Below are 24,148 nucleotides of genomic sequence, written 5' to 3'. Positions count from 1 at the left end.
GATTATTTTGCTGTTTTGCTCTATTACTGCTATTACAGTAAAGATATATACAATGTTCACACATAAGCACAACATTTTCAACGTACGTCTTTCTCTATGGCCAGAGAAGCATTACGCTCTGGTGCATAGAAAATATGAGTCCATTCACTAAAGCATATTGAATGAAATTGCACTTTATTTCTGTAGGTTGTTTCTAATTCTTTTTTCAAAAAATACGTTTATTAAAGATGTTTTTCTAATTAAGATCAGCTAAATTTATCAAGTGAAAAAATTATTATTTATTTATGTAGTATATTCTATTTAAACACGACTTTTAAAGCTTAAAGAGGACCTGTACCATGGGAACTATGCCCCACAAATAGCAAGCAACCGGCAAAGGTCTTGTGATCAGTATTGCCTATGGTCTTCCTGTCACAGTTGCAGCTGAACTGTATGTACACCCCTGGTTCTACAGGCACGTAGAGCTGTGCTGTTGCGTGTAGTCCTCCATTCCTGTGCTCTGTTCCTAACTTGCTCTTACACAAGTTTGGCAACTTTAGTCTTTGGCCAACCTCTTAGCTAATCAGTGTGGTCAGCTTGTAGCCAATCCTGTGTCTCCTACCTCTTATGTTAGTTTTCTATATGCATATTTATCTATGGTACACAGGAAGTTCTCCCTGTATGCTGTATAATGCTGAGTTCTGATGTAATATCATTATAAGCAAGTAAAACTTAATTCCGCATTCCTCAAGATCTCAGTGCTTCATCTAAACACATAACCAACAGGTTATGGGCCCAGTCCCTGGTATGGCCTGTATTCTCTCACAGGGGTCCAGTCGCTGGTATAGCCTGTATAACAGTATTCCCTCACAGGGACCCAGTGTCTGCTAGGGCTTGTATAGTAATATTCCCTCACAGAGACCCAGTCTATGGTATGGTCTGCGCTAACTTTAAAGTGACCCAGAACATTATACCACGCAGATGATGTATTGACTCAGGCGCACCAAGTCACATGACTAGTGATGAGACCAAATTGATTTCAGTGCATATGACAAAGTCTTTCTAGCACACGGGAAAAGTATTACTGTGGAAGGTGTCAAGAATGATTGAACCGCATCACACTGTCGAGACAAGTAGAGTAGCCTCGTGAAAAATGTACTTTATGTCCCAGACCTAGAATGGAAGCCTTCTATCAATGAAAACCCTTGCTAATAACGGTCTCGCAGTTCAATTTCGAAAAGATGAATGTACAATCCTAACCAATAAGCAAATCCTCGCAAAAGGAAAATTGGATGAACATCTGTACAGATTCATCATCACAGACAAACAAGTCATAACAGCCACTCATAATCCACACAACAAATGTATTAAACCTATGGCACAGACGACTAGGGTGCTGAAACCCAGAAGCCATAAAAGATATCATAAAGAGAGGCTTATCAGAAGATATACCTGTACTGCCCTGCCAAATGCTAATCACATGCAAATGCTGTATGGAAGCAAAGGGCACACATACCCCACTTCCACAAGCCACTCAAATAAAAACCATGCACCCCATAGAGCTCATATACATTGATGTGTGCAGACCAATGAAAGCTCCCACATCAGGAGGGAACAGATATCTACTGACTTTCATTGATGATTATTCCAAGTACACAACAACTTATCTGATCAAGCACAAGACTGAAACATCAGAAAAACTTCAAGAGTTTGTAGCCATGTCCAGCAACAAATTCCAACAGACACCAGGAATTATACGCACCGACAATGGAGAAGGAAAAATCGCACTCTTATAAAAATGGCCAGATATATGCTGTCAGACACCAACCTACCTAAGAAGTACTGGGGAGAGCAGTCATCACTGCCACATACCTACAGAACAGACTACCTTCAAAAGCCATTGAAAACACTCCATTTGAAATGTGGCATGGATCAAAGCCTAGCCTAGTACACATCAAAGTGTTTGGATGTAAAGTTGATGCCTATATTCCAAAGGAAAAGCGATCCAAGTTGGAGAACACAGCCATAGAAGGTATTCTGGTGGGCTATATTGAACAAAGTAAGGGATATGGAATCCTCCACCCAAAGACTGACAAAGTGACAATAAGCCACAGAGTTTATTCCGATGAGAACCCATCCCCAGAAACAATGATCCCGGGAAGTTGTGAGGTGAATTCGCCCAGTGAACCAGCAAAGGAAACTGAGCAAATTAAAGCTGCACAGGAGTCAGAACAAGAGGTGGAACTCACAATGGATAATTCAAGTTCCATGTTAAATTCTGCTGAACAACCTGAAATTAGAAGATCCTCTCGGGCAACAAAGGGAATAAAACTCTGCAAGCTGTCATATACTGCTAAGACACATAGCATAATCGAATCAACATCGTGGGAAGACATAGAAAAATTACCAAAACGCGAAGCCAATCAATGGTGAAAGGCAGCAGAAGAAGAAATAACTCCAAGAAAATAAAACCTGGACACTCAAGAGCAAGCCAGTATCAACATGCAATATTGCCCATCAGATGAAATGCCTGCGGATGCACTCACCAAGCCATTCCCAAAGGATCGTCAAATTTTCCTTCAAAAGAAAAAGCTAAACATCATGTAGCAAAACATATGCTGTTAAGAAGGGGTGTTGGAAATGCAACAGCATATTTATGATTGTATAACTTGTGTCTTTTGAGCTGTAGATGGTGCTGTAGTGCAATGTTAGTATATGTTAGTTTTCTATATGCCTACTTATCTATGATACACAGGAAGTTCTCTCTGTATGCTGTATAATGCTGTATTCTGATGTAATATCGTTATAAATTAAGTAAAACATAATTCAGCATTCATCAAGATCTTAGTGCTTCATCGAAAACACATAACCAGCATTGCTAACTCTACATAAACTCAGTGCAGCTCATGGCTCACTGCCCAAGCTGAGCCCCTGGTTGCTGTATTAGCTGCCATTCTTGTTGCTGGTATGTGTACCAACTTTTGGTTTTTCCCTAGAATTCCTTGTTTGCAACCTGCCCTAATCTTTGGCTTGCTCTCTGGTATCCGTGTTTTCAGCCCACCCTGTCCTTCAGCTTGAATCCTGGTCCACAGCCTGTCCCTACTCCTGGCTTTGTCTCCTGGCATCCATCATCAGCTGTTAGCTAAGATTTGGGTGGCCATCTTTTCCAAAGAGGGGTTATATATACCCCTTACATGTAGGGACAGGTAGGGGCGGTTGTGAGGACAAGATACATTTAGCATTAGGTATAGGTTCCTGATAAGGAGGCATAGTGTAGGGACTCCCCAGGGCCCCTTGGAGACCACCTGTCATCCAGGGAACGTATACTTACCAGTGTTCAATCTGATTGGTCAGACGCATTTTTGTACACTGCTCTGCCAAGACGGCATCCATTCAGGGAGGTCACCTCTAAGAAGCCTCACAGGTACATATTTAAGGAAGCACAACTAGCTTACCCTCCTGTATGTAAGCTCTGCATTCTTGAACTGATATTTATTAGTGCCTTACTGTAGAGTTAAACTTTGGAGAAGAAATAAACACATTGTTGAAATTGAAAAATTGGATTTTTGCTTGGACTTGATTGGATGATTGAAGTGAAAACAGGTTCAACTCATTCACTAAGCTAATTGAACATTCGGATTACAACATTAACCTGCTCTATTTCTTTAGTAAATTAACCCCTATACATCTGATTGAGGGTATATGGTATTGTATCTGTTCATTTTGTATATTATTGTACAATATACAGTACCTTTCTTTTTTCTTTTCTATTTCTCGTCTAATTTTCTAATTCTTTTCAAACCATTAATAATATAATATAGAAAAAAAGTTTGTTGCTGATTAAAGATGACCATTTTGATCTCCACTTTCACTGCAGGATTCTGAGCACCAACAACCTCCTCCCACAAAAATAAAAGGATGCAGCAATTAACCTGCACAGCAGAGCACCAGTAAAGCCATTTGGTAATATACAGCTTTTTTCCGTCAGGGAGCAATTCTAATATGTGTAAAAGTAACTTTTCTACAAAATTCCAGCACACTAATTGCTTCCATTGTTCTCAAATTACATTTCCAGGGTCTACACCAACTATAGTATCTTTATTAATTATTCAGGCTCTGTGGGAGTTTTGGTGTAAGATAAATATTTCTCAGCTAAACATAACTCATAATCCTGAGGCCTCCCAAGCTAAATTCAAATTTACAGCGGAGAGAAGCTATTTGCTTGTACTATGCTTTTATAATTGACTGCTGAAAAACATAAATCTGAGGAAAAAATCATTTCATTTAGCAAGGTCAAATGCAGAGTAAAGTTATTCCTACCTCATTTATCACAGACAGCAAAACATTTCATTCACATGCAACAAATGTTTAATAGCAACCACCCATGGTGGAAGGGGCCTTGTACTTTTACTTCAGCCCTAGCTGGAACTAACATGACTTTGCAGCTTAGAAACTGTATGAATAGAAGCAATGTTTTTCTTTGGGTTTTTTAGTGTTGAGATAGAAATAGCTTCAAGCTGCAATTTAGGAGTCATTAGAAATAAACAGCATACTCTAAAGCTGTTTTCCAGATAATACATCTTGACATACCCTGGGACACGCATAGAAGTCTTAACTGTGCCTACAATTGGTCTAGTGATCCCAAGCCAACCAACCATGTAATTGCAGTTAATTACTATATTATTACAGAAGGAATATCCAAGCTCTGCTAGTATTTCTGGTATCCTGTAAGGCATTAAAGCTTGGCTTATTATGAAGGAATTAAACATGTTGGGGTTATATGTTATACAGTGTTCATTCTTAAAAAAAAACAACTAAATATCAAAGTATTTTTTTAAAGGTAAAATATCACCTTAGGATCTATTTTTAGATATAATTTTTTTAAATGCCTTTCTTCCTGTATGTCACTGTATGAGGCAAAGGTTATTAAACCTTAGGATCTATTTTTAGGTACAGTTTTTTTTAAAGGCCCTATATTCCCATATGTAAGTTGTAGCAAAGTGCACATAGGGCTTATTTACATTTACATCTTTGTAAGAACAGTTGGAAGTTCCTTAAAAAAATAAGGCGGGAAATAAGATCACCTTTCCTTTATGACCAGTCCCCCATCGCTTCCTATATGACATTTAAACTAGGCAGCAAAAAACAGATTTTGTGTTTCTTACTTTAAATGCAGTTTGATGAGATCTGTGTCATACATCACGATGTGGGTCATCATGGACAAGAAATTTCATTTTTTTAGGCCCTCTTTGGGCATTGAACATTCTAGAATATACCTAGGTAATGCTGAAAATGAGGGTGCATTTTAAAAACTGTTGTCAGCTCTTAATTAAAATATGTTTTTCCATTTCGTAATGCAGTATAAAACACATCACTTATAACATGTACTAACAAAACATATATTTTCATTCAAATAATAACTACTGTATAGTAAACATTTCATGAGATCACTGATTTTATGCAGAAAAAACTTTCCTTGCATGCAAAATCAAGTGTACAAAATGTGCAGGAATGCAGGTCATTGTTTGTCAGGCCAGGGGCTAACATGCTGAGCAATGGTTTTCATTTGGATATAGACAGTATGACCTCTGGCTAGGCATATGCTAATAATTAAATGGTGGCACTGTCTTTTTCTGACCAGGTGCTGGACGCCAGATTCTATCGACTGTGCATATCATGTTAGAAAGAAAATATGTCCTTTTAAGAGCTCATAGCCTGTTTCTGGGGGGGAAAAAAACTCCCCTTGCAGTGGGGCTGCCCCCACAATACCATGGGTTAATGCTCATTTAGATCTGGGGTATCAGGTCAAGCAGCTTTACTTACCTGATTCCTCATCTCTCCTACAGCCTAGCTTGTGGATTGTCGCTCGGTGTCATCATGTTGGACTTGATGACATCAGCAGTCCTCCAACCACTGGAGCATAAGGGGGAAGAGGCTGCAGTCTTGTAGCTTTGAGAGAGCCTGCAGGAGTGGGAGTCAGGTAAGTAAAAGTTTTTACCTGAACATTTAACTCTTGCAGTGCAAAGCCAGCCAGGTACAGGCTGCTGCTGTAAGACACTGCAGGGAGTTCTGGTGGCTCAAACGGGGGGTATGTATTGTATTCTACTTTGAAGCTGTCTAAGGAGTACATGTACAAGAGTTTATGCTTAAAAGCCCTTTTTCTGTATTGATTGTAAGTAGAGATTAGAGTCATAAATTGTGTTTTTGTAACTTTTCCGATATCTTGGGTCCTATTCCTCTCCTCTTGAAGTTTACTGTGCTATAATAAACTGTTTAAGCATTATAAAGTGACTGGAACCCAATTTCTTCCACCCCATGAAGAGTCATGCATAGGGTTGCCACCCATCCTGTATAATACAGGATTTCCCCGGATCTTGAAGTTAAATGCATTGAGGGGAATATATCAAAACTGGAGCAGACAAAATCTGGAGCAGCTGTGCATGGCAACCAACCAGCTTCTCTCTTCAGTTTATTCAGTTAAGATTTGAAAAAGAGAGAGAGAGAGAGAGAGAGAGAGAGAGACGCTGATTGGCTGCCATGCACATCTGCTCCAGATTTTGTCTGCTCCAGTTTTGATAAATTGCCTTCATTGTTTCCTATTGAGTCAATTTGGGATGCAGTTTGTCCCATATTTGTAGGAGGAAGTTGGATTGCATTGTTTGTGAACAAAGGGAGTAAGAGATGTTGTTGCATCACAGAACTTGAGTCTGGCTGGCCTGCCTGTCACACTGGCTGCTTGGAGAGGAGGAAGAAGGGGAGGATTGCTGGACACAATAGCTCTGAACACTAACACCGCTGGGCCCGGATGGATTCCCTGACAACAGCAGAGGTAGCACGGTGGCTGGGAAAGGAAAGAGAGCGTTGAGTGCTGATTAGTGACTGGTCGTGAATCCTAGATATAGAGCATGTGCACTGGGATAGAAACTGCTTTTTTTGCTACAGTTTATTGCCTGTCAGTCAAAAGCTTTCCATCTTCTGCTACAGTTGAATCCAGTGCTACACCTGCTGACAGGAAACAGGTTTTCCATTTTGACTGTTCTTGTGTATTTGTAAATAAAAAGGTTTTTGTTACCTTTCTAAACACTGTATTATAAATGTTAGAAAGATTGTCATTTCTACTCACTGAGTTCATCAGCTTCCTTAAAAATAGCCACTTGAAAACATCATTGCTGATTCCTGAGAGAGACAAAAGTAGATTTTGGGATAAATGCTTTCTCCTTATGTTCACACACAGATCCCAGCACGTTATTCTTATTACTACTAATGTTGGAGGTTATTATAATACACCTTACAATTATCTGCAGATTTTCTGTGGTCAGATGGAAAAAGTGCAACCGATTTTCCCAGGTGGAGATTACCCCATCTACACAGTTAAGTGTAGATGGAGGAATCTGTTGCACCTTTTAACCTTGAGTTAAATAGGCACAGGTTTTATTTAACCAAACCAATTTAAGCCCTTCCCACTGCAATTTGGTCACACCCAGCTTTTGGCATGGTGTTTTACATGTGCTGTGATTAGCACCCCCCTTCACTCCGCCCCCTTACTCCACCCCCAATTCCCTCTGCCCTGTTCTTATTTTGCTAGAACAAATGTGGCAACCCAAGTCAAGTATTCCACCCTGATGTTTGAAATGCTAGCCCACTGAGCCACCTGGTGATGCTTCTCATCTGCGCATGGGCAAGTGGGTGCTACACTTGTATCAGACCAGACATGACATATTCTTATTAAGCTGTCCTTTGGTACGCTACAGAAGGTAAATTCGCTACATAACCTTGGGATTTAAGTCACTTCTGGGTGCTGGTGATGATAACTAGAAATGAAAGACTCTGGTCTGCAAATTTTTGTTGACTCCCACTTACTGTATGCTGGCTGTTGCCAGTATAAATGCAACCTTACTAGAATGAAAGAAACTAATAATACCCCTAAATCTGATTGTAAAATATATTATTTGATGGTTAGTGATATCGCTACTCTATATTTTTCCCTTCGTACAGTAAATTGGTCTATTTAACTTGGGCTGCAATAAAATTAGAAAAATATTCAACATAACTAACAGGCTTCTCGACCATAATTTTCTGAAATACACAGTACCTAATTTTGCTCACAAGATGGCACTGCTAGTAGTATGTGCATTGTAAATACATATAGCAAATGTGTCTTTATGTAGTAATGTCAAAATAAAGTGTGTTTTCCCACTTTGATTTTATTTGTTAGTTTAATTGTGAGAATTGATATATCTTGAAGATATGATGGAACTAAAATAACATAACCTTTGGGGGAATGGCATTAATAAAAAGGCAATGGTGCAGGAGCAGAGGATCCCAGTGCCCTATTAGAAACTGGACCTCAACAGAACAAACAGCCAACACACTAACTCCGTACTTGACACCAACTGCCAGCATTCAACTGATACACCTGATCCCACAGTTTACCTAATAATCTGGCTCCTCCTTATATTCTATTCCTTAGTCCTGGGACAATCTCTATCCATAGAGATGTTTGTAGTTTTTTTTATTAATGAAATCATCACAGCTTGAGGAGGGCTCAAAACGTGTGTAAGTGGTGGCAAGAATGGTCTTGTTCCTCTATGTGAAATTTAAAGGAGAAAGGTGGGGAGAGTAAAATATACTCTCTCCGCTGCTTAGTGCCAGACCAAGACCAAGAGCAATTATGTAACCGCTGATCGCTGAACTGTTGGTGTCTTCTCCACGCAGGGATTCCCCCCAGCAGTGACTGTCAGTCACTGCTCCCTGCAGGGATTCCCCCCACCCCTCTTTGTTCCTCCAGCACTAATTAGAGCTGCACTGTGGCCTGTGAACACTATTTTTGCAATACAGAACAATCAGTCCCTATGTTGGGGAAATTAGGAGAATGGGTGGAATGATTATTTTAAAAACAGACAATTGGGTAAGACTGAGGCCATTTAATGCAGTTTTTTTCAGGTTTTAACCCAGTAGTGGGTTTAGCTAGATGATGCAGATAAAGGTGCTTATACAATGACATCAGTGCCAGTCAGGGTGCAGCGGTTAAGTCCAATGGACTGGAATAATGGAATGAATGAAGCAGGAATATGGAGATCCTTGCATTGCGGGTGCTTAATTACAGCTTGCGCTCCAGCAAGCCCTTAGGAGGACAGTGAACAGCACAATAGTGACATCACCAAAACTAACCCTAAATCTTATGAGACTTGCAGTCAGAGGCAACAGTGTCTTAGATGATCTCACATGGCAGATATGGAGCTATGAGGCTACAGAATGGAATTTTCAGACACCAATTACATGTTAGAAAGTGCGCTGCTATGCTTTAGTAGTAGTTGGAGGCAAAAGGTAGGTTGATTTTTCAGCAATTAACATTACTAGATATTTCTTAGAAAATAGCAAATCTTCATCTTTTTGAGTTCAGATCCAATTAAAGACAACATATTCTACAGTGAGCCGAATGCATTGCCAGAATATGCCCAGAACCACAGGACATAACATGACAATATAATTGGTGGGGAATTAGCATGCAGTATTGCTATCTTTAGCTACATATAAAGCTTTAGCTGTAAATAAATACTTCATGTTGAAAAGCGAACAAATCAACAGTTGATCCTAAGCAAAGAAAATTATTGCATTGAACTGCTTTTCTTTTTCAAGATCTAAATGCATCAGGCTCTGCATGTTTATATGTTGAATAGGCCCATTGAAATGAATGACAGTAAAGGCATAGCTTGCTGTGGGATACAGCCGATTTGTTGAAAAGAAAATTGCAATAAAAATATATTTCATAATACCTTTTTAGCTTAAAGGGTATTAATAATAGTCTGTACTTATACATCCTGTGTTGTCTCTGGCAGATCTAGATCTTTACACAGATAAATCTTTTTAGCAGAAAGCCCAGGTCAGCTAAAAAAGACAATGAACCACTGCACAAGAAAGGGAACTCTGTAGGTGGCCAATGTAACTGAAGCACTGGGCAAAGGAAAGTCTGAGTAGTCCAGGATTATTTTAAATCCCCTCATACCTTTTTCCTTTTAATAGACGTTGCATGTAAAAAAGAAACAGCAATTTGATCTGATGCGTCCTTGTATTTATTTTATTGTTGAGTGGAGTCTGCTGCTAAAATTTAAGTTAAATGTGCACACGTATTCAGAAAAGAGCTACTAGAAACGTACATTAAGCCAAAGTAATTTAATCGATTCTTCATGCTCGCCAACAATATTTGTTGCTAGGTCTGGCAGTGGATCTGACCAAACATTGAGTAGATTTAGTTCTCCTTTCTGTTTCAGACCATATTACTGTATGTGACTAAGTAGTTGGGAGATTTAAAAAGTCAGAAATAAAGAGAGGTGCAATGTTATTCATGAAGCTCCAATTTTGTGTTGCAGTGTGTCATTTAAAAAGTAAATATCTGTTACACCATTACATTTCAAATCTCAGTTAAAGTAGTATTACATCTGCTGCCTTTTTAAATGTAATGTCAAGCAGTGCAACATTACCCAGTACATTTTTCCTGAAAAGCTTCCTGAAAAATGAATTATCCTACCTGCTCACCACCAGCGGCTCCAGGTCCACAGTGCTACTTCTCTTGAACACCTGGGTAGTCCCTGTGCCCTTCACATGCAGGGACAGCAAAGAGCCCAGCCGCTGTCCATCAGCAGCTGGAGGGAAGAGCAGGAAAGTGGCTTGCCTCTGGAAACATAGGCTTTAGTGGACGTAAACACACATATCCATGTATCCAGGCAATGCACACATAGGTGGCTCCATGGGTCCCTGTAAGGGGATGGAGCCACCCAAAGGCAGGATCATCGGAGGGAACATTCTTCACAGCAAAATATGAAAACAGCCACAGTTGGAAAATGGAAATGCAAGCAAGGTAAGTTCTGGAGTCTACAATACTGTGTATATAAGTAAGGTTTAATATCATTTTATTTTATCTAAGGCTGGCCTTAGCTAAACCTGTTCCATTTCTGCATGAAAACAAATGACACAATTTTGGTAACTTTCTCTTCACAATTTTTAAATTTTTTGCTTCTGGTTCCATCCTGATGATTTTGAAAAAAAAATCCCTTGCAAAGTGAACAGCCTATTTGCCTTTGTGAAATCAACTCCATTATCTAAGTAGCCATCAAGGATATAATTAACCTATCCAAAAGGAGACAGGCTGACACAAAAGCATTCCATTGCTTGTGAATGTGGGCTGCACCTAGTAAGCACTAGTACTGCTCTGTGAATTTATACCAGAAGCTGTGTGGCACTTGATCCATGAAGATCTCAGAACAGTGGGGTTTTGGTAATCATGACTATAATGTGAGTAATGGGAAGTGAAGGGGGCAGAAGAAGTGAACTAAAAGTAAAATATAATCTAATATACAAATGCATCCTATAATATAAAAACACACACTAGGTCAGAATCCAAGGGGGTTATTCACTATGGAGCCGGAGGATACAGCCATAGCTTTGGCTGATCCTTCAGCTCTCTTCGCCCGCCTCTGCCCTTCGGTTCAGTCGAACCGAGCGGTTGCTGTATGGGCTATTTACAATAGTTTGTAGAGCTGCCGAAGGTTCTGGTATGGTTTAGGAGGGGGACCTTTTTTTTTTTACTTTACAATTTCTTTAATTACTTAATTTTTTTACTTAAAATTACTTTAACATTTTTAACATGTTTTTTATTTTTTTTTACATTTATTTAACTTATTTTTTAACATTTGTTTTCTTTTGTTTAAACTTTTTCTATTCTGCTTGCTAGCTCCAAGCCAAATGCCACTATGAGAATAGGGGCAAATGGCAGGAACTGCCAGAGGTTTGGCTCAGCCGATCCAGATGTTGGATCGGCTGAGTCGAACGGCTTCTGCACTTTGGGTCAGACAAACATGCTGAGCATGTTTGTCTGACAGAAGCCAGCTGAAGGCAGCCGATGTACGGCTGATTTTAGCTGATGTACATCTGAAATCAGCCGTACAGTTCACTTCAGCTCAGTTATTCACTCAGCTGTCTTCGGCAGCTTAGTAAATAACCCCCATAGTATTTTGTAGAAATTGGAGGTGTTGAATAGGCAGCAAATAGAAAGAGCATTCAACAGCAGAGTTAGGGTCTGAAGCCTCTGCCTCCAGTGTAAATAGCTGTGCTAACAGCACTGGATATTTGGGTACAACATGCATGTTGTACCCAAATACCTTTACATCTGTATTCCCTCTTACTTACTGGCCTTACTCTCTGACTCCTCGGAAAACCCCCACGTACCTAAGAACACATGCAATGTTCCAGGCTAAACACTGCCATGCTGCTACAATTACCAGATCCTGGCACCTTTGCTGGCCTATTCCAGTGATCTGTCACTGTAAAGGTGCCACACAATCTTTCAGGGGGTATAGTGCTGTTTAGTGCTGTTCCCCCTCTATAAGGCTGCAGAGCAGCTACTTACCCTTCTGGTGATACTTGCACATCCTCGTACTCTTCCTCCTCTTCAGGTAACTCCCTATAGTTCAGTTAATTGGGTACGAGGAGTTAGCAGATATTGTTACTTGGCTATACTCAGGTCCAGTTTACAGACCTCTGCAGTGCTGCTGCTGGAGCAGAAGAAAAACGCTTTCCTCAAATCACCCTCCTGCCCAGTGTCTTCATGCCAGCTACACCCCAGTGGCAGGCACTGTCCAATGGTCACAAGCAAGCCACATGTATTTTACACCGAAAGCCATCCCTGTCTCTATCAACATGTGGAATGTCATGAGGCAGCAGGAAGAAAGGGAGGAATATGAGGTTGAGGCTTGGAGTTCTGGCAGTGACTTATTAGGAGGGTTTGGGTGCTAGCATTGAGAAGAAGGAGTGTCAGTGGTTCTGGCAAGGAGGAAAAGGGTTAGGATGCTGGCCATATTTATTGTACATCAAAAAAACAGCTCAGCAATTCTCCAACTGCAGTTTTTTTAATTTCCCGTCAATCGGGAATCATTCTACTCATCCTTACCCATTTCTATAAAAAAATTAAAAAATACCAGTAAAGGAAGACAGACATCTGATGGCTGTTTTCATACTTTTTTTTATAATCAAGACTTTTCCTGATAGATACAGCACAAATTGTCTGAAATGTACTATAGATGAATAGCACAATCAGTTGTTTTAATGCAAGAATCAAGAGATCGCAGATTACAGATGGCTGATGGCAGTGTAAACTAGCCAGCAGTAGGACAGATTTAAATAGTTAAGTCTAACATACTGACAGGTATATACATTTTTTTTAAATATTATGTTAGTTAGATGTTTAATTTTTTTTAAATATCTATTTACATTATTTATTGTTTTTTCTTGTAAGACCATCCCTTCAGTGTTTGCTTTGTCAACAAATGCAAACTGGGTACTACCTTTATAAAAAAAAGGAAAGCCTACATCTTTACACCACCATGTTCCAATGTAAAAATGATAAAGGTTGCATGCAGGGGCGTAACTAGAAATCACAGGGCCCCATAGCAAAATGTTGTAATGGGGCCCTCCAAAAACCACCGCCCCCCACCAAAAAAACCCCCAAACCTCCAGAACACGTTCCCATGCCTGCTCCATCTGCATCTCTTTAGTTCTGCTCCTGCTGGCTCTGACATCAGAGCCAAAGAAGAGATCACTCCGCCACTCATCGCCGCAGAGCCCACCATAGACCCCGCACAGCCCACCAGAGATCCTGCACAGCCCACCATAGACCCCGCACAGCCCACCATAGACTCCACACAGCCCACCATAGACCCCGCACAGCCCACATGAGACCCAGCACATACCAGACATCCTGTAGCCCATCTGAAAGCCCACACAGCCCACATGAAAGTGACACTGCAGAGCCCGCCTGTGTCTGCGTCAACAAGACGATTCATTTAAATGGCCTACAACCCACTGAATATACTGTATAGCACACTATTAGCGTAACGCACTGCAGCACACTGATCAGTCACATCCATGCACGGTTGTGTATTATAACACATGTGCACTGCGTTGTGTTAGTGTGCCGAGCTACTAGTCAAAATGAATAGCAATGCACTGCAGTACATACATTGACATGCATTTATAGAAATGCACATTTTACACGGTGCTACGGCAATGCACAGGTGTGAATGGACACTAAGTGAAAACTCACTTTGCAAAGTACAACAAATCGCTTGGCCACAATGTGACTTCAATCAGCCAATCACATGTGAGCAGCAAAAATAACATTTTTTGGGGGGCCCGGGGGTTGCTTATTTATTTTCCTTGCACATGCTCGGTTATTGCAGAGGTAGGCAACCTTAGCCCTCCAGCTGTGGTGAGACTACAAATTCCATCATGCTTCTCACTCTGGAAGTCAAGCCTTCAGCTGTCAGAGTCTTGCAGTGCCTCATGGGACTTGTAGTTCCATCAGAGCAGGAGCGCCAAGGCCACCTACCCCTGAGGTGTTCTTTGCCAAGTGAATTGCTGTTCATGCTCTATTCCAAGGGTATCCAAACCTGGGCACTCCAGCTGTTTTGGAACTACAAGTCCCATGAGGCATTGCACTACAGCTGCAGGCATGAATCCCAGAGGCATGCTGGGATTTGTAGTTTACCACAGTTGTAGGGTCAAGGTTTGGCTACCCCTGCTCCTTTTAGTAAACAAATCCCAGTGAGTGTCATTGTATTTAGTAACAGCAGGAGAGATGAAAGCTTTGTCCTCAGTTGCTCTAAATGAGCCCATCATCCAGTATATCTTCTGCCCTGCTCCCTATCCAATGATATCAGTGTACGTTATTCTGATCAGCCCCATACCTGTACGTCTCCAGCACACAGCTCTGCTCTTTCCGGTTCCCATGCTCAGCGTCCTTGTCTCCTAGCAACAGGCTCAAACAATTGAGACTAGGCCCACACAGGCATTCTCCTCTCCGTGCCGCCCGCTCCTGTGCCCTGTCCTCCACCCCCGCTGGGTCCTAGCCACCGCCTGCTTTGCTGCCGTGCCAGACCGACGCTGCTGAGCCCTGGTAAACTACTCCACTACCAGGCCCTGGCCTCCTGGCCGGGCCCCCCTCTACCCTGGGCCCCATATAGACCACGTGGGTCGCTATGGTGGTAGTTACGCCACTGGTTGCATGCCCTTCCAAAATACAGGCAAAGGGCAGGCAGCAGCAAATAGATGGGGGGAAACTAAACAAGCAGGGAGAAGGGCCGGTAACAGCAAAAAATAATCAAAGAAATCGACTGCCTGTAGGGCAGCCTTTCTTCAAATGTTCCCATGATGTGCACGCACATCAGAGATGCAGTCTGGAGAAGTGTGTTGACTGGAGGTTGTGTATTTTGTGTTTGTGAGAGGTATATACAATTATTTTACACATTTAAAGTTTACATTTTTTTTATTTCTAATTACATTTGTCCCTCCCTGGTGAAAAGATGTTGGGCAGGGATGACATTGCAAACCGGATAACACTTTTAAAAAAAGGAAGTCCTAGGCCTAAACCCCACCTTCCACCTATGCAAAAATAAAAAAGGGCTGCCCATCCCTCCACTCCACAACATGGGGGAAGGGCAAGCAACTTCAAATAGAGGGGGGCACATTAAACACCAGTGGTAAGGGCAGGCAACAGCAAATAAATCAGCATTGAATCCTTGGGCTGCCTAATCTTCTTTGATGGTTACAAATATCAGAGAGACAGTTGAGGACATCTACTGTCATGGACTATGAAAAAAAAAATAGAAGAGTGCAACGACCTTGTGCGTTATCTAAGTGACACCAAAGGACAGAAAAGAGGAGTAATGTATGCACTCACAAAAGACCGGTAAAAGTCAGCATATATATCAAGGGTGCGACGCAGAACATCACTTGTGAAGTGGAAAGATCTTTGATGTCACTGGGGCAATTATCAGCTCAGGAGGAAGTTGGAAACATAATTCTAAATTTAAAATGTGAAACAGAAAAGCAAAAAAAGGAGCGCCTGGTAGTATAATAAAAGAGTAAAAATATTTGACTAAAAATATAAGCATAAAATGCACTCACAGCAGTGTTGGGTATAGATGGCCTTGCACAGCACTACTCGTGCTGAGTGGACTTCCTCAATCACTGTACAGCAGAGTGGAGTCTGTCAATATTCTGCAGAATCCTTGGTGGTATGGCTCTGACAGCTGTGATGAATTACAGGTTCTCACTTCCAGATTCGGGTAATCGTGGCAACACATTTCAAGGCTGTATGTCTTTTTCTCAAGCATGGTTGTGTGAACTAAGAGCACAGTTTATAAAGGCTGAAGGGGAGAAGAAAGGGCTGAAGAGGAAGGAGAGCAGTCAGTGGTGGGAATGTAGAAAAGTTGAAAAAAAAAGAAAAATAAACAGTAAGTGTAAACTGCTGTTAAAGCGTTTTTTTTTTTACTTTTTGCCTATATCTACTGCTTGCTAGCAGTAGATATAGGCAAAATAAATGGAGGGTTTAGAGACCCTTTAAGTGACTGGGAAAAGGAGAAGGAGTGGAAAGATAACAGAATGGTATGCACATCCAGATCCTCAGTAAGCAAAATGGAGCCAGTGGGGTTGATTTACTAACCTTATAAACACACCACGAACATGTATACACCCCTGTAGTGTGTTCCCTCCCAGCATGATCAATGGGTGGAATCTAAACACCTTTGTAGTGTGTACACACCCAGCAGGTGTGTTGTGCAAAGCCCTGCATGAATTTGCAAGGTGATGTTGTGTAAATTAGCTCTATGTTGTGTTGCTTGCATTGATGAATGCAGCAATGCAAATGCATGAGCTAACCATTTTTGTCTAAACTGTGAAGCAGCATTATATATTCATCATGTGCATGATTTTGCCATATATGTCATTAGTGTAAATATGCTTTTAGAGACTTTTTGGTTGATAAATAAGTTTTGCTGTGTAAAAAATCACACGCACCTAGTGCGTGCGTGTGTTTAGGTTAATACATCACCCCCAGTGTGTTCCCAGTGTAGATCCAGTAAGTTTCTTGTCTGCTTAATTTGTGGAAGCTCTCAGTAGGAGGGAAAATGCAGGGGATGTGTTCTGCATTGAATACTCTAAAGCAGTGGTTCTCAACGTGTGTAATCTCAGCACCCGCATTTGTCCTTGGTCATTATGTTGTGACCCAAGTCACCACACACTGGAACACACAGCATTGCGGTACTGGGTGTTCTGGTGCAGACGATCGAACTGCGGGTGGGAGGTGCATTTGGGTTGCCACTTAGGTGAATAACAACACAGCGCACCTCCAGCACCAGAACGCGCAGTAGGTGCGATTGCATGGTACAATGCGTTAATCACAAGGGACTGTGTGATTAACGCAATGCACTAGTGTGAATGGGCCCTTAAAACACTGACAGACACACACAACCACAGACACAATCTCACAAACACAATCTTGCATACTCACATACATTCTCACACACATACATTCTCCAAAAACTTTAAAAAATATATTTTTTTTTTGTAAGATCCACCCATTCTTCGTACCTTATGAGAACTGAAATGTTGTGGTATACTATGCAGTATCCTGCAGTTTCCTTTGTGACTGCCTTAGCTCTTTCTCTTGTAGGTGTCTCTCGCTTTCTCTGCTCAGCTTTCCAGACTGAACAGTCCTTTTTCAGATGACCAGTCTTTTTACAGCAAAAACATGGTCTGCTTTCTTTGTTTTGCTTTGCGCTCTCATGCACCTTAAGGGCTTTCTTGTTTTGTTAATTGTGCATATTTTCTTCCCTTCTGTCATATGCATTGAATTATTTCCCTTTGGTGAATTCTAGTGTTAGTTCCTGCTCAGGTCTGGTTTCTAGAGTGTTAATAAGAGCACTGTATGACTTCGGAAGGCTACATAGCAGTAATGCCACCACATGGTTATCTTTAATTTCCTCTCCAATTGCACATAGCTGTTCTATGATTTCCAGCATGGCATTCAGATGTTCATGCATTTCCTGGCCTATTTCTAGCCTCATCTTATGTAGCTTGTGTAGCAGATTTAGTTGCCTGTTTAGGTTTGAACGAGCATGAAGTTTCTGTAATGCATTCCACATACATTTAGCTGTTTTTTCTTTTCTGATGTGGATGAGCTGATGGTCTTCCACTAGCATACCTATAATTGCTTTTGCTTGGCCGTTCTTCTTGTTCCATTCCTCACTGGGTCCATTACTTGGTCTATCTGTACTCAGTACTTGCTGCCAGTTGTCTGTGCTTAGCAGCATTTCAAGCTTGAACTTCCATAGCTGGTAGTTGCTATTGTTGACCTTTGCAATTGCAAACTTCATATCTGAACTGCTCACCATCTTTCGGCCACTTGGATGCGGCTCTGGTCAACTTGCAGTGTTCTGTTTAGTGCCTGGGCCCATACCTGTTGGGTATATGTTTAGATGAAGCACTGAGATCTTAAGGAATGCTGAATTAAGTTTTACTTGCTTATATAAAGGTGACATCTGTGTATACAGCATCATGCAGGAAACATATAGATCATAGAGAAGTAAGAATGCATATAGAAAACTAACATGCAGACTGGCTTTGCACCACACTGCTATCTAGAGCTCAAAAGACAATATTACATCTCTGAATGTCAGTAATACAATCAGTACATATCAGCATAAGCTGTTGTATTTCCAACACAACCAACATAGAGTAATCCACATGGGCAGGTTAGGCAGTAGATGACATAATCATGGCCACATGTGATAAATTGGTTAATGGGATAAGTATGTTTGGCATTGTCCATAAAAATAGTTTGGCCATTCTGGATAAACTGGCAGGTCAAACACTTTGGTTTCTTTCCCGGAAGGCTCCTTTCTTGTTGTTAAAGAGAAAGTTGCCAAGGGCCTGTGAGGGAGTGAGCAAGAGTTTGCGTAGAGCAATAATATTTTAAACACTCCAAGCTTTCCTAAAAATGACTAGTGGTTTAGTGGGAATTATAGGTCCCAATTTTGGACCTTGTAGTAATAAGGGATGTTTAGATACCAGTGCCAATAATTGGCATTTTCACCAAAAACTACCAGGGTTGCAGCGGTTGCATCTGTGACTGGGCCCTGGCACTCCACTGCTGTCCTGAAATCATTAGTCTGTATTGTTTTTTTTTTAGAAAAACTGTCACATGACACTAAACAAAAATCAGTAATTTGTATCTGTGATACTTGGACAAGTATCGAAACTTGGTCTGGAAAAATGGTATCGGTGCATCCCTAATAAATATATATATAGATAAAACATTAAAACAGGGATGAATAAATCCCAGGAGCCTTGTATGCTTTTTAAAAATGACAGCTGCCTCTCACTTCTTCTATCTGCTTTCTTTTTATCCATTCTTCTTCTTCTCCTACTCGTCCCCTCTTCTTTCTTCTACTTTTATCCCCTCTTTCTCCCCTCCCTTCTGTTTTTTCCTTCCTCCGTTATACCCACTTGTATTCATTTGCTGTGATGAGACCTATTTGAATATTGCTACATACTTTTTACGTTTCACCTTACCTATATTCGCATACAGTATTTGTGTACCTATCCACAATTTGCTTTTTGTATTTAATTGTACCTGGATTTTGCCAGAACTGTAATATTGGCCTTCTCTCATTTTACTTTTGTTATTTGTAAAACTGTAATAAAAATATTGAATGTTAAAATGACAGCTGCCTCCTAATTTTTGAGTTTTTCTCTAGTCTAGTCTTGGAGCTGGAAAAGTATCTGTACTTGTACTTGTACCAAGTATAGTATTTGGTATCTGAACATCCCTAATGGGAATTAGTGATGAGCCGAACACACCCGAGTTCGGTTCAAATTCAAACTTTAGAACATGGAAAAAGTTTGAACTCGAACTTCAAACTCAATGAAAGTCTGTGGGATCAGAACTCAGAAAATCGAATGTCCCAATTTTGAAGGCTTATATGCAAGTTATTGGCCATAAAAAGAGTATCTTAAAAGCATCTTAAAAAGAAACATTAAACATACACATATCCTGTAATCAACATGCTTGGGGAATGCCTTAAACCTGCATGAGAATTTGAGTACCAGTGCCATGGAAAAGCACCTTGTCCCCATGCTGATGGGGACAAGGGCCTCTTCCCCACAAGCCCTGTCCTTTACCCATTCACTACAGTGTGAAAATAAATTTAAATAAAAAGTCCAGACTTTTATTCAAAAATCCTTTAATTGAAAAAAAACGCAACAAAGGATTTTGACAAGTCCTTTATTGTTAAAAAAACAAACAAACCCAAAAATGAATCCACCGGCGTAATCCTAAGGTCAATCACAACGTCCAGCGTTGCCTACGACAACGACGACTTGATGAAATAAAAAAATTAAAAATAAATAGAAATAATTTTTTTTTAAACCCGTAGTGCCCGCAGACCCATCCGCTTGCAACGAACTCCTGCCACAGAATGGCAAAATAAAAAACAATTGGGCTGAGCTAGCGGTGACAGCTAGCTAGCTCCGCCCAACTGTTTACATTTGTCCTGCACCTGACAGGAATTAGCTGAGTGTGAGCCATGATTGGGCAAAGTCATCATGTGGTCAGGTGCCTTGCTTTACCCAATCAGGGCTTCACAAGGCATTGTGCCGTGCGCAGTGCCTTGTGGGGAACTCATCGGGTGAACAGCCCGCCGAACGCCCTTATAGTTTGTGTGTTCGCCGAACACATGAACTGCTGATGTTCGAGTCAATCTGTTGGTCAACTCGAACATCGCGAACATCTCTAGTGGCAATAGATGCCTATGTTTGTAAATGGTGTATTGGATAGCCTTGTAACTATGATTTTTTCTTACACTGTTCTCTTGATTATGTTCCTGTGAAGCAGTCTTATGTGTGGGAGTGAGGTATTTGGTGTGGGCCTCCATGATAGTCTTTCCAGGATAACCCGAAACTTATCCTGTAGGTTTCTACTACTACTCAAGAGACTTCTTGTTTAAATAGCAGTGTGAAGGTAAAACTGCTTAATGTGTTTTTTTTAAGAAAATAATTTTGTAAAATTGAAATAAGATGTTTTATATTTAAGTGTTGTTTCTTTACAAATATCTGTCCATCAAGGAGACCCAGTCGACAGACCTTTTTTTTCACAAAAACATTCCCATAAGATTATATATGCATTTAAAGTATTTTATACATGTTATTCATTTAAAAAGGCTCCCTTGAGTGGACATCAAGGACCTGAGGCTGCTGATGGGCTCTGCCATCTTAAATATAATGTCAGTAACCCCACCAGACTCAGATCTGTCACTCAGGGGCAGATCTGACACTCAATAGTATTCATCTTTGTTCCTTCCCCAGTATACAGTATAGGGAGGTACGAGGAGGGGTTAGCTGAATCAGAACAGAGTGTCATTAGACACTCCGAGAATAATAGAGCTATGACTTGCATGGAGGGAGGGAATTGAATCTACTGGAGTAGCCTAATATTTCCAGAGGCACATTGCAAAAATTCACTTATAGAAAAGAAAACACACAATTTTAAAAACTTGATTATTCTCTTCTTTTACCTTAAATTGTCTTAAGATGGTGACAGGGTCTCTTTAATAGACTATATTTTAATGAGCTTTCAATAATTTTTTTATTTTTTTTTATAATGTTGACTTTTACTCCAAAAAAGGCAAGGCAAGATAAAAAAAGCAGTGCCAGATTGGGAAGAGAGAATAAAGACGATTAGCTAAGAGTGAGTTGTGTGAGGTCTGATATGTGTTTCTCAACTGTGGATCAAAAGTTGAAGTAAAAAATAAAACAAAAAAGCTAAAGAAAAAACATCAAAATCTATCTATCTATCTATCTATCTATCTATCTATCTATCTATCTATCTATCTATCTATCTATCTATCTATCTATCTATCCTTCTAATATTTTGTATTTTACATATTTGTTTAATACTTTACTTCAGCCACAATCATAGGCTTGGACTAGCATAACAATAGCTTTAACATTAGGGCTGGTTTTATGCACAATTATAATCATATGGAGAAGAAACGTCCTAAACAAATGCTTAACAGAATAAGCAAATAGCTGGATTTCAATGTCCTGGATGCATTTGAAGAAAGCATACATGATGCCAGCTCCCCAGGCCTGTGAACAAAGGCTAGCTTTGAAGCATACAGCGGGGGAGTGTTCTTAAGAGCTCAGTACCAGCCATCTTGTTATAGAATGCTTGAGTTCTCAGGGAATTCAATGTGTGCCAGATGTGCACTATCCACATTGAACAGGCTGCCTTGAACTTTTGGGGGTGGCATGGCAGAACATTTTACCCAAATAAGCCCTTTGATGTTACAAATTGTTTTGTAAACCATTACGTTCCACATAAAACTTTGAAGCCTTTGAATTGTTTCTTTGATATTAAAATAATTTAACAAGATTGTGTTTAAAAGGCAAGGGAGTGGAATATTTAATAAAATGACAGGTCTTTATAGTTGTTTTAGAATATGATAAGAAATGATTATGTATTCATTTATACACCAGCTGTACCCAGCAATTTCATGTACCATGTCATTTACTATATTGTAGGTTATATTAGTATGCTGATGATTGATTTCAGAGATTTTCTAACATTTAGCTGCAAATGGTAAAATGCACACATAACCTGTCATACACTATGTCTGCAGGCAAGCATTTGCATTAATATGATCCAATTTTGACTAATTTGATGATCATATGGTTATCAATTGCCCAATAAAGGCCCATTAGCAGAGGTGTATTTATAAATATCTGAACCTGGATGCCAGAAAACAAGGTAATTGTTATTGTACATGCTCAGTCCCCAAACTAAGGTATTCCGGGCACTGCTTGTGCCGCACCTTTGTCCTAGGAATGGGTGCAACACTTACAGGCAAATATTTTCTACTAATCAAGAAATAAAAAAAGATATTTTGCTGTTTTGTGGTGTCCTGTACCCCCCAACCCTCTTCCATTAGTTTATTGAGCAAATAAAATACAAAAAGTGACTAAAGCCTAACTATCCCTACAGGTGTATTAGTATTGTTGGGTCCAGTTGTGGGGCTGGTGTAAACAAGAGAGCTGCAGGATAGTCCATCAAATATCAGCAGCACCTGGGGGGGTCAGTGTTGCAGGTACATACTGTATAGTCCCTGCATAAAAAATATTTTAGTGAATTCTCCTTAGTACACTTAAACAGTGCCTGATCAAAGATGCTCTTGTTTAGCCGTTGTGAAGATGTTTTTATACATACCTTACAAGGGCCTTGGCTACCATGAGGCAAGAGAGGCACTCGCAGGTAATAGAGGTCGGGCACAGGGTCCAGCTTCTGCTCAGGTCCCCACTGCCCTCCCCCGCCTGTATGGGCAGAGGCAGTGGGTATCCAATGAGAAATGGAGCGCTGCAGCCGACAGGGGGGGGGGAGTGCTCTACATCACTGCCTGTTCATAGCACTCAGTACAGAGACTTCTACCCATTGATAACTGGATGATAGTAAAATATTTACTATCACCAGTTTGTGAATGAATGGGAAGCCTCTGTACTGAGAGCTTTCCATTCATTTAGAACAGAGGCTACAGAAAGAGATTGAGGGCTCTGTGTTCTCAATTTATTTTTCTATTTCAAAAGGGAAATGTCAGGGGTCTGTTTAGACCCCTATTTCCCCAAAGCCCCCAACAGTAAAAAAAAAATAAGAAAATTATAATAGTAAATAAAAAAATAAAAAAAGAAACCACCACACACACACTCTCATGCACACATATTATTAGACATGTGCAAAGACTAAAAAATTGTTTCGGACGAAATTAATGGAAACTAAAAAAAATTTGTTTGTTTTGTCAAACAAAACTAATTTTTATGCTATTTTGGATTTTGCCACCAGCATGTGTGCTTGCCATCATGGAGGCGGGGCCCATGGTGTCACATGAGATCACATAGCGGGGAAGAGAGAAGCCGCAGCTTTCAGGACGGCCGAGTGGGGAAGAGAGAGCAGCCGCTGTCATCCTGTCAGGATCCTGTCACATTTACCGATCCTCTGTGTATGCGGAGCAAACACTGGAGTGATTGTCTGATCACTTCAATGTTTGTAAATAACTGGGGACACATAGTACTGTGTCCCCAGTTATGAATGAACAGGTTGTGATTTACATTACTTCCTGTTCATTAATGTATTTCTCAATGGGGAGAAGCACTCAGTACAGAGGCTCCTCCCCATTCATAAACTGGTGATAGTAAATATTTTACTATCATCAGTTTCTGAATGAATGGGAAGCCTCTGTACTGAATGCTCCCCATTAATTGAGTGCTGAGGCTGCAGAAAAAGAAA

Source organism: Nanorana parkeri, unplaced genomic scaffold, assembly GCF_000935625.1.
Source record: "Nanorana parkeri isolate BGI_ZX_2015 unplaced genomic scaffold, ASM93562v1 scaffold207, whole genome shotgun sequence".
Taxonomy (NCBI): domain Eukaryota; kingdom Metazoa; phylum Chordata; class Amphibia; order Anura; family Dicroglossidae; genus Nanorana; species Nanorana parkeri.
The sequence above is the reverse complement of the archived record's forward strand: the minus strand, read 5'-3'. Positions refer to the sequence as shown.